Raw genomic sequence first — 9,621 nt, 5'->3', positions numbered from 1 at the left:
TTTTCTTTTAATATTAAAAAAAATTTATTAAATCCCATCAATTTTTTTACATTATTCAACTTTTTATTTCTAACTTTTTTCTGACTAAACAATAAAAAATAATCAATTTTCTTTAATTAGTAATTACCTTTCCTCTCTTTTTCTTTGCTTCTATTTTCCTCGCAAACCAACATGGTAAGGTGGAAAGCACTCTTCGACTCAACGCATTCCATTTTACCATACTCTCTTCAGTGGCAGAACTTAGTTCAGACGAGGGGGTCATGGCCCCCCAAACTATTTATAAAAAATTTACTAGTATTTTTTTAAAAGATAAAAAATAGTTCAATTGACTTAAATACTTTACTATGACTTAAAGTATCTAATAAGTTCAATAAACAACACTCTCTCTATCTTTAGTTCAAATATAAAAAATTAGATATTTTTTATTTATTTAATTTAATATTATTTTATATTTTACTATTTATTTAATTTAATTTTTTATATGATAAAAAATAATAAAATATTCAATAAGTATTAATATTATTGTATTTGTATAAATTAATAAAAAAATTCAATAAATATTATAAATTTTAATATTTGTCCTTCTAACTTCTTCTTTACATATTTTACAGGATATATATTCAAATTTTTATATAAAATAATAATAAAAAATCAAAGAATTGATACATTTTTTAAGAAAAAAGCTAATGTTTAAGAAGGAGAACATATAACTTTTACAATATCAACACCTGTAGATAGTTCTTCTACTCTAATGAATTACGAAAAAAGTGGGATATAACCTTCAAAAGTTCTAAAAGTTACATCTCATGACTTTAACCTTAACTTTTTGGAACGAGATCTTAAAAAACAGTTTTAAGTTTGACAATATCACCCAAACCAGAGAGATGAGATTAGACGAGGGTATCTGAGATTCATATCAAAACATTTTGACAATTATTTTCTATCTGTCCCCAAAATTTTGTTTCAAGTTCCACCACTGCTCCTCTTGAGTTTTGATTGCAAGAATGTTGTCATTCTTCTCATCCTCACCAATCAAATTAAGGTATGCTTTTCAATTCCCAAATTCTGTTCCCCAGTCCGCTCTCCGTCTTTGCTTCCCTTCAACTTCATCCCTACACTCTCCCTCTCAGTCCCAATTACTTGATGAAGCTGTTGATTCCTTCACTCGCATGCTCTTGGATTGTGTGTTGTTGTGACGGAGGTGTTAAAAGTGAAACAATACAGAACTCTTTGAAATTGAATTTGATTTTATTTGATGAATTTCTTTACATTTATTTATTATTTTGATTAATGTTGTTCTAGAAGGATTACTTTTAATGACTCAGAAGTCTGAACTTTATATTTGCTAGTGCAGAGGAAGTTTGTATAGACTAATTCATCTGCCAAACAATCAACTAGATGAGCAAAGGCAGTTGAGATGGCCCTCGATACTGTAAGATTCGTTTTTCTTTTATTGCGATGTAGTTTCATTAAGAAAATTATTGCCATAATTAGTGAAACTCAGTTGACGTGACATATATCTCTTGAATCTACAGGCCCGAGGAATAAACCATTTGCACAACTGCACTCCAGTGATTGTACACCGTGATTTGAAGTCACTAAATCTTCTTGTTGATAAAAATTGGGTTGTGAAGGTGTCAACTAATTGTCATGTTTGAATTTTCTTGATAGCATGCTGAATGCTACCTGTAGATATGGTTTAATTGGTTTTTTTCACCCTTTCTTTTTTTCTTTCGTATAGTTATGTGATTTTGGCTTATCAAGAATGAAGCACATTACATTCCTTTCTTCCAGATTAACTGCAGGAACAGTAAGCTGTCATAATCCTTATTTCTAAGCTCAAATACTGTGTCATACCCTCTGCATTCTGAATTATTCGTTCTTTCATGTTCTTGTTCTACATTTTGCTGCATATTTTTTATGTTCGTTGTGCTTTATATTCTTCTAAATCTATACAAACATACACAAATGGAGGCATTTGCTATTATCTTTTAACAAAAAATTTGGAAAACCAGGAGCTTCTTGCCGTTTAAAAATTCATTATGTTTGACATGTTATATTAATCCTTTTGTGATGATGAATACCTATCTTTAGCCTCGGCTTATGTTATGTTCAATTTATAATACAATTACAAGTTCTATGTGCCAAGAAAATGTCAATTGAATAAGGTTTGAGAGAATGAGAGAAGGAAGAAAACAGAGTGAGAAAGAGAAGAGGATTTGAAGAGAAAGACAAGAAATTTATGATCTGCATTACTAGTGAGCTTATCACTAATCTGTGCTTATGTATAGAGAAGGGTAGCTTGCTGTGCAAGCTAGTACAAAAGGCACAACAGTCCGTTCATTCTTAAAATTATTTATGATAGCTGTAACTAACAGCTCTCCTATGTAGCTGGCACTGTTCTAACAGCCAACAGTTCTTTCATAACCAACTCTTGTAACTCTTCTCTAGACTTTACCAACTTACTCTACTACGATGAATGTTCTTTGGTAACAAATGAGCAAATCTTTCTTAATTTTGTTGAGGCCTAAAGTTATTGTTTGGTAAGAGTTTCAAATAGGTCTGTGTCCTCTGATAATTGCCAAATGGGGCCTTAGTGTAACTACATGCTTTTCATCTCTACCTCAAGCTCCTCTCTTTCGTATGCGTGATCAGTTCCAATATTCTGCACGCATTTAGTTTTGCTGCTAAGCGTTTGTTTGGCATTGCAATATATTCATTTTTTATGACATGTTGCAGGCCGAGTGGATGGTGCCTGAAGTATTAAGAAATGAACCTTCAAATGAAAAGTAAGCTCAGTTATCATTGGTTTTCGTCATTAAATTTTTCTTTATTTTGCTTGTGGAGGAGGATTTCATAGTCTGTGTTCCTCTCTAACCTGAATCATCTGGCATAGGAAAAAATAAGTTGGAGTTTTTATTACATATAAGTGTTGTTCTTTGGCTTCCTTGTCTCGTCGTTCTTCTCATTGGTTTTGCCACCCTTTTAAGGCATTCATAATTTTATGATAACAAGTGGTGATTGGATATCCCGGTGCGATGTTTATACTTTGAGTCATATTATGGGAGCTCTCTACTTTGCAACAGCCCTGGGGTGGAATGAATCCGATGCAAGTTGTGGGTGCTGTCGGTTTCCAGCATTGTTGCCTTGTCATTACAGATGATATGGACCCTGCTATCACGGATATTATCAATCAATGCTAGCAGACGTGAGTGTACTCTTCAATCATTTTATCCGTATTCTAAGATATCAGAACTCTTGCTTATAGCATTCTGAAAACCACTTGTTCTATCTGATATGAATAATCACATGAAAGGAAATACACATTTGATCTTGCCAAGGTACAGTTTTGTTTCAATATAACCATTTTTTTAATAAAAAATCTTTATAAAGTGCAAGCCAGTTTCAAGAAACCCCTTAATGACGACTCGTTTTCTCTTAAAGATTTTTATGCATGATAGGGACTTGATTACACAATTCTTAAAGGAAAAGTCTAGGAGGCCAGTAACTTTTTCAAATTCTAGCCAGCATGTAACCAGCAAAGAAATGTGAGCCATTGGATGAAATTTCATGCCAATCTCACACCATTAAAATCATCATTGATAGTTATTTGATGGCTACAAATCACAAAAATTGCTGGCCCCCTAGCACTCCTCATTTTTAAACTAGAATACTTGGTTGAAAACTAGGGACTTGACGAGTTGTATAGTATTTTTGCTCATTCAGTCCTGTGAGGCTCTGATTCTTTTCAGTCTTGACCCTTTCCTTTCTTTTTTTTTTATTTTCTTTCTTCCCAGTTTTTTTTTTCTTCGGTGGAGTCATTATCAGTTTGTACCATTTGTTTGTGTACACAATTCTTTATAATTTTGCTGTAATCAATTCTAAATTTTGATGTGCATAAATTATGAAATGTTGCAGTTGTAGCTTGAATGGGAAAAAAATTGATAGTGCGTGGAAATTGTTTGGTGCTGTAAATGCAAATTGGATAAGCTTTTTATTCTTTTTTTGTTTTTCATTTTTTTATTTGGATGGGTCCAAGTGTTATGTCTAAGGCTTGGTTTGGTAAAATTTTTTGAAAAAGTATTTTTTATTTAAAAGTACAAATTTTTTATTTTGCATTTGGTATATAAGAAAGATTATGTATTTGTACTTACAAATTTTAAAAGATAGAAGTGTTTTTAAAAGCATTTAAAATGGAATTTTTCAAAAATAATTTTGCATATTAAAATTAAAAAATCTAATATAATCTTATAAAAATAATGTCTTTTGGTTTAAATTTGATGGAAAAAAAAAAGTATAAAAGTGCTTTAGTATTTTATTATATACATATATTTAATACGTGATGTTATATTTGTAAAAATAATATGAATAGTTATTTAAGATATAAAATAATTTATATTTTCTGTATATTAAAATTAAATGTCTTTTATCTTTTAAAATGATCTTTTTAGCGGATCAAACATAAATTTTTGTTAGTTTAGTCAACATTTCTTTTTCTTTTAGAAAAGTAATTGAGAAGCCAATTTAAACGGATTAATTGTAGTAACAAAGGGAAAAGAGTAAATACTCAAATTGATGCCTGAAAGATTATTCGATCTTTAAAATTGGTCTTCGAAAAATAAAATTAATCAGAATTGTCCCCAAAAAATTTAAAAATACTCATGTTAGTCTTTCTGTCTGTTATTTGACAAACAACGTCATCATTTGCTTACCTGTCTGTTAGTGTCACAAGTCAACAAAAGCTTCAAAGGCGTTGTTTTCTTTGGTCACCCTTTTCAACCCTTTTTCATTACGGTCTATTCTATCTTTCTTCTCAAAATAGAACATCTCTCTAATCCAATCCTTCGACTTTGGTTCTCACCTCCAGCAGAAAAGGATGTTTGGCTTTGTGACGTTTATTGATCCACAAACGGTTAAAACCATTTTAGACAAAGGGAATCCCCATTATGTTCGTGGGTCTCGAGTGCTTGTTAAATCTTATCGGGGAGAAGTCAAAGGTTATTGAAAAGTACTTCCTTGTCTAATGTTTCTTCGGTTAATTTATATTTTCAGCTTAGAATTGAATGCTTAAACTCTGGATTTAAACTTGAAATGTGGGTACAATTGCACTTGACATTAGAAAGGGTTGTTGTTATAATTTGATTGTTTCTTGGTATAATTGTATCAATATCATTATCTTAAAGGTTAGTTTAGAGAAATTTATATACGATAATAGTATATATTAATTAATTTACTTTCGTCCTTTGTGTATGAATGAAATTTAGTAATTTAATTTTATCTTTTGATCATGCTAGTTATGTTGACAGATACTTCTTTTTTCAAGAAACTTTTCGTATCAACTTTAATTTGGTTGCAGAAAATATGCTGATAGAATTTAACACTCTATGTGTTACTCACCTCACCACATAGACATGGATTCTGAAATGAACTCAAGTGAGTATCATATTATCTTGTTTGGAATCTATATTACTTGTCCTGTTCATATGACTTGTTCTGTGATCATTCTCTCATTAGTCATTAAAATAACAATTTTCAATTTTTTTTGTAATTCTAAAAAATTGTGGCAATGCTAGATCTCTTAGGAGACGTTTGGCAGCGTTGCAGTTTGCCCAAAATTTTTCTGTCTATTTCACCCCATTTTCGCTTCTCCACGAATGTAACGAGAGCTTCAGAATGTATGTAGTAGTAACATGAATTGCATTTATTTATTATGAGTACATTCTTTGTATCATTCTTTATAAGGCTACTTTACATTTTTCAGATCATTTTAATTTCAACTTTCATTCTCAAGAATCTTTCAAAAACACACACGGAAAGAAATATAGAGTTTAAATAGCCCAAGGCCAATACACTATACAGTACCAAGTAGCTTTGAAGTTTAGTCAAAATCTCTGACTTTTAAGATGAAGGTAGCAGCAAGAGGATTATAAGTTATTAGCAGGAATATATATTATATTATGCATAGTTTTCAACCATATTGTATCCTTGTCTAGACTCCGGCCAACTAGATGCTGCCCATGATGTAGTTCAACAACAATTTTGGCCTCTGCACAATTAATTTGTTGCTGCAACAACAATGGCATTTAACGAGAATAAGAGATTAGGATTTATTCTCTTTAGGACTAATTTGACAAAAATTTCTAAACATATCTTGTCATCAGCCATTCTGCACCAACCTGTCATGTTAATATGACACACTAACAACCACATAAGTAAGATTTAACGTCGTTACTGACAGAATGAACGGAGGGGAGACGGAAGGACTAACGTGACCATTTTTAAATTTTTTGGGTACAATTTTGATTAATTTTTTTTTCGAGAACAAATTTGGAGATCGGGTAATTTTTTAGGAACCAATTTGAGTATTTTTTTTTTTTGTGACTGAAATAAATTAAACAAAGAAAAACAAAAGAAACAAAACAAAGAACTGTATAAAGGAGAATAAAGAGTATCCAAATGCCACCTACCAACCGACCAAATATCCTGTATCCGGAGATTCGAATCAGAGATGTGGACATAATCCATCTCATTAGATAACCGTCCTTCTCTCCTCCAGCTAGAAAACCTGACAGCCCTTAGATTCATGAGAAAATTTGACTTCATTAAAATCACCAAGAACAATCCAAGGTCCTTGAAATACTATGGATTGTGCAACAAGATAATCCCAAAGGAGAACCCTTTTATTAAATTGAGGACTACTATAAATACCACTACACCTCCAAATTAAATTATCAAAGTGAACCTCAACAGTAACACCCTGATTAAAAGCATCAATGAACTTACAACAAACACCCTTCATAGAGGATAGAAACCAAATACCTCCCTTATGCCCCTCTGCCTCTTCTATACCAACAGAGTGATACCCCAACCTTTCCCAAAATAATTTTAAATGCTGAAAAGGGGAGTGAGTTTCAACCACAATAAAAAAAACAGGTCTAAATTTCCTAACAAGTTCCTTACAATGCACCCGGGCTAACTTATTAGAAGCACCCCTAATATTCCAAACAATCATATTTAAACTATCCATAAATAATAGGGACAGAATAAATAAGAACATAAACTCTAAACAGAATCACCAACCTCAATAGGTGGTTTGTCCTGCGGTACTAGCACACTCTGATCCTCAATAATTGCCACTTTTGGACCCCCTGACACTGCACCTGCCATGCTTCCATCTACTAAGGTTTCCTCCGTTGCACCACCATTTTTATCAACTGGTGAGTTCTGCAAGGAGGAAGGCCGAGGACGCTTCCGTAGAGAAATTCCACGACGTGCAGGAGTTCTGCGCGATGGAGATGGCGCAATTTCATATTTTTCTTGTAATTAATGTTATAAAATAGACTTACATTAAATTATCTTAAAATAAAATTAATAGTTAAAATTTGTTAGATAATAATTTAGTTAAATTTATTAAATTATTTAATAATTTTAAATATTAATTTTATATAAAAATATTTACATGTAAGTTGTTGTCTATAAAATATAATTTTTATCGGTATTTTTTAAGTGAAATAAAAAAGTAAAGAAAATGTGATATAATAAAAGACTATTGCTATGCTAATGAAACTTTTTTTTTTCTTCACATGATGAACACAAGTAGCATACTCTAGAGCAAATATATTTACCAAGTCTTGGACAGCTTTTCTGCTTCGTTACAGAAGTTTTGTTTCCTCTATAGGATAAATAATTAGTGAAGTTTTTCTACAGATGGGCTTCGAGACCTTTTTTGTGTGTTTTTAATAAGTTATTTTGTATTTGAATTTTTAATTTTAAAAGTGCTTATTTTATAGAAATATAATAAAAAATAATAGTATTATGAAAGAAGTCATTTTTTTAAACTTCTTTATAAGCTCTTAAATAGCTTCTTAGAAAGTTGCAATTTGATTTTAAAAATTGCACTAAACATTAATACTACTACTTTTCATAAGTCAAAAGTTTAAAAAATTTATTTTTGAAACTTCCCAAGGTCCTTAATGTTTAGAAATACATTTTACCAAAAAAAAAAAAACATGTTTAGAAATACATATTGTTGAATGAAGGTTTAATTCATTTCGCGAAATTTTCAATTAGGTTCCTATACTTTTTTTTTCTTTTTAATTAGGTTCTTGCACCAATTTTTTTTTTCAATTGAGTTCTTACATTTTTTTCTTTTATTTAAGTTTCTGCACCAATTTTTTTTAGTTAGGTCCCTATATAATTAAGTCAATTACTACCAAGAGAGACCTAATTGAAAAAAAAAATTGGTGTAAAGACCCAATTAAAAAGAAAAAAAAGTATAGGAATCTAATTAAAAATTTTGCGAAACTATAGAGATCAATAGAATGATTAAACCTTGAATGAATTCACATTAAAAAAATTTATTGAAATTAATAGACCTGAAAAGCAGTCATTATTTCTTGGTAAAAAATTATTATTTTGCGTCCCTAATTTTAATGATAATAACTAATAGCTATGGGGTGCAATATTTTATTAGGTGACAATTTTTTATTTATTCCATTCAATTTTTTTCTAATAATAAGTTGATTTGTCAATATTATTTGATAATTTTTTTAATATAAATAAACAATTATCAAGAGATAGAAACAAAAATTAACTCTGATTAATTGTTAGAGCATGAATATTCTCCAAGTATAAATTTTCTAATATATTCTTTCCTAGCATAATATTAAATATTTTTGGTCTTCCACTTCACTCGAAAAAATATATAGTAGAGTTGGACAAAATTTTATAAACAGGTGTATATTAAGTGTATCAGCAAAATTATAATAAGTGTGATGCTAACCACTTCAAACATACTAATTCAGCCTCTTCCTATACTTTGATAAAATTGTAAATTAGTCCCTACACCAATGAGAATCTTTGATTCTGCCAAAATAACGTCGTGTTTCTGGCATTATCACCATTAATTTCAAAAACGGCTTGGCGGCGAGGCATTGGCAGAAGTTATGGGATGGGAAGAGGATGAGAAGCTTCCTGCGTTCCAAAATGGTGCGTTTGAGGTTGATGGCGGTGATGGTGTTGGAGCAATGGAGGAAAAGACGTTGATGGATTGTGAATTCTTGGATCGGTATGTGTCTATGGGTGGGATCCAAAGACATACTATGAGGAATTTTTTTTGGTGACTTTACTACGAGGGATTTGATTAGTAAGATTGAGTTGTTAGAGAGAAGGATTTTGTTTATGATGAGGGAAATATTTTAATTATTGATAATTTAAATATAATTGGGATGAATTGAATTTAGTTCATTCATGATAATAGTTCATATTATCGTGATAGTTTGTATAATTTCCGTTAATTTTGGTTTTTACTGTGTGTTCATAAATTTGATCATCAGTAATGATTTTGGCATTGTTGTTGTTAAAGTCGTATTATTATTAAAGAAGAATAAAAAAACAGGAGAAGAAAAAAAAGAGAAAAAAAAGAAGATAACATTATAATAAATTTGCGTTTTTTTTTACGATAAATGTTATTAAAGACTTAATTACAACAAAATTATATTTTGTACAAGAATTTAATTATAAATTTTTAAAATGTAAAGATTAATTTGTAATTTTAGTAAAAATATAAAAATTAGTAATGCAATTTGATCTTTAAATAACAATTAATAAAAATTTAATTAT

The 9,621-nt window shown here is 30.3% G+C and overlaps 1 protein-coding gene across 1 annotated transcript in view; it reads left to right on the top strand.

Moving 5' to 3' along the window:
• Positions 1 to 1,633, top strand: part of LOC107644156 (pentatricopeptide repeat-containing protein At1g62910) — an 88,115-nt gene extending 86,482 nt beyond the window's left edge. Inside the window, exons 4-5 of the mRNA XM_021102763.1 lie at positions 1,412 to 1,432; positions 1,536 to 1,633. The gene's annotated coding sequence lies outside the window, so the exon portion shown is untranslated. The remainder of the gene's footprint in view (positions 1 to 1,411; positions 1,433 to 1,535) is intronic.

The sequence above is a fragment of the Arachis ipaensis genome, chromosome B05 (assembly GCF_000816755.2).
Source record: "Arachis ipaensis cultivar K30076 chromosome B05, Araip1.1, whole genome shotgun sequence".
Classification (NCBI taxonomy): domain Eukaryota; kingdom Viridiplantae; phylum Streptophyta; class Magnoliopsida; order Fabales; family Fabaceae; genus Arachis; species Arachis ipaensis.
Note: the sequence above shows the minus strand (reverse complement) of the source record. Positions and strands in the feature narration are given on the sequence as shown.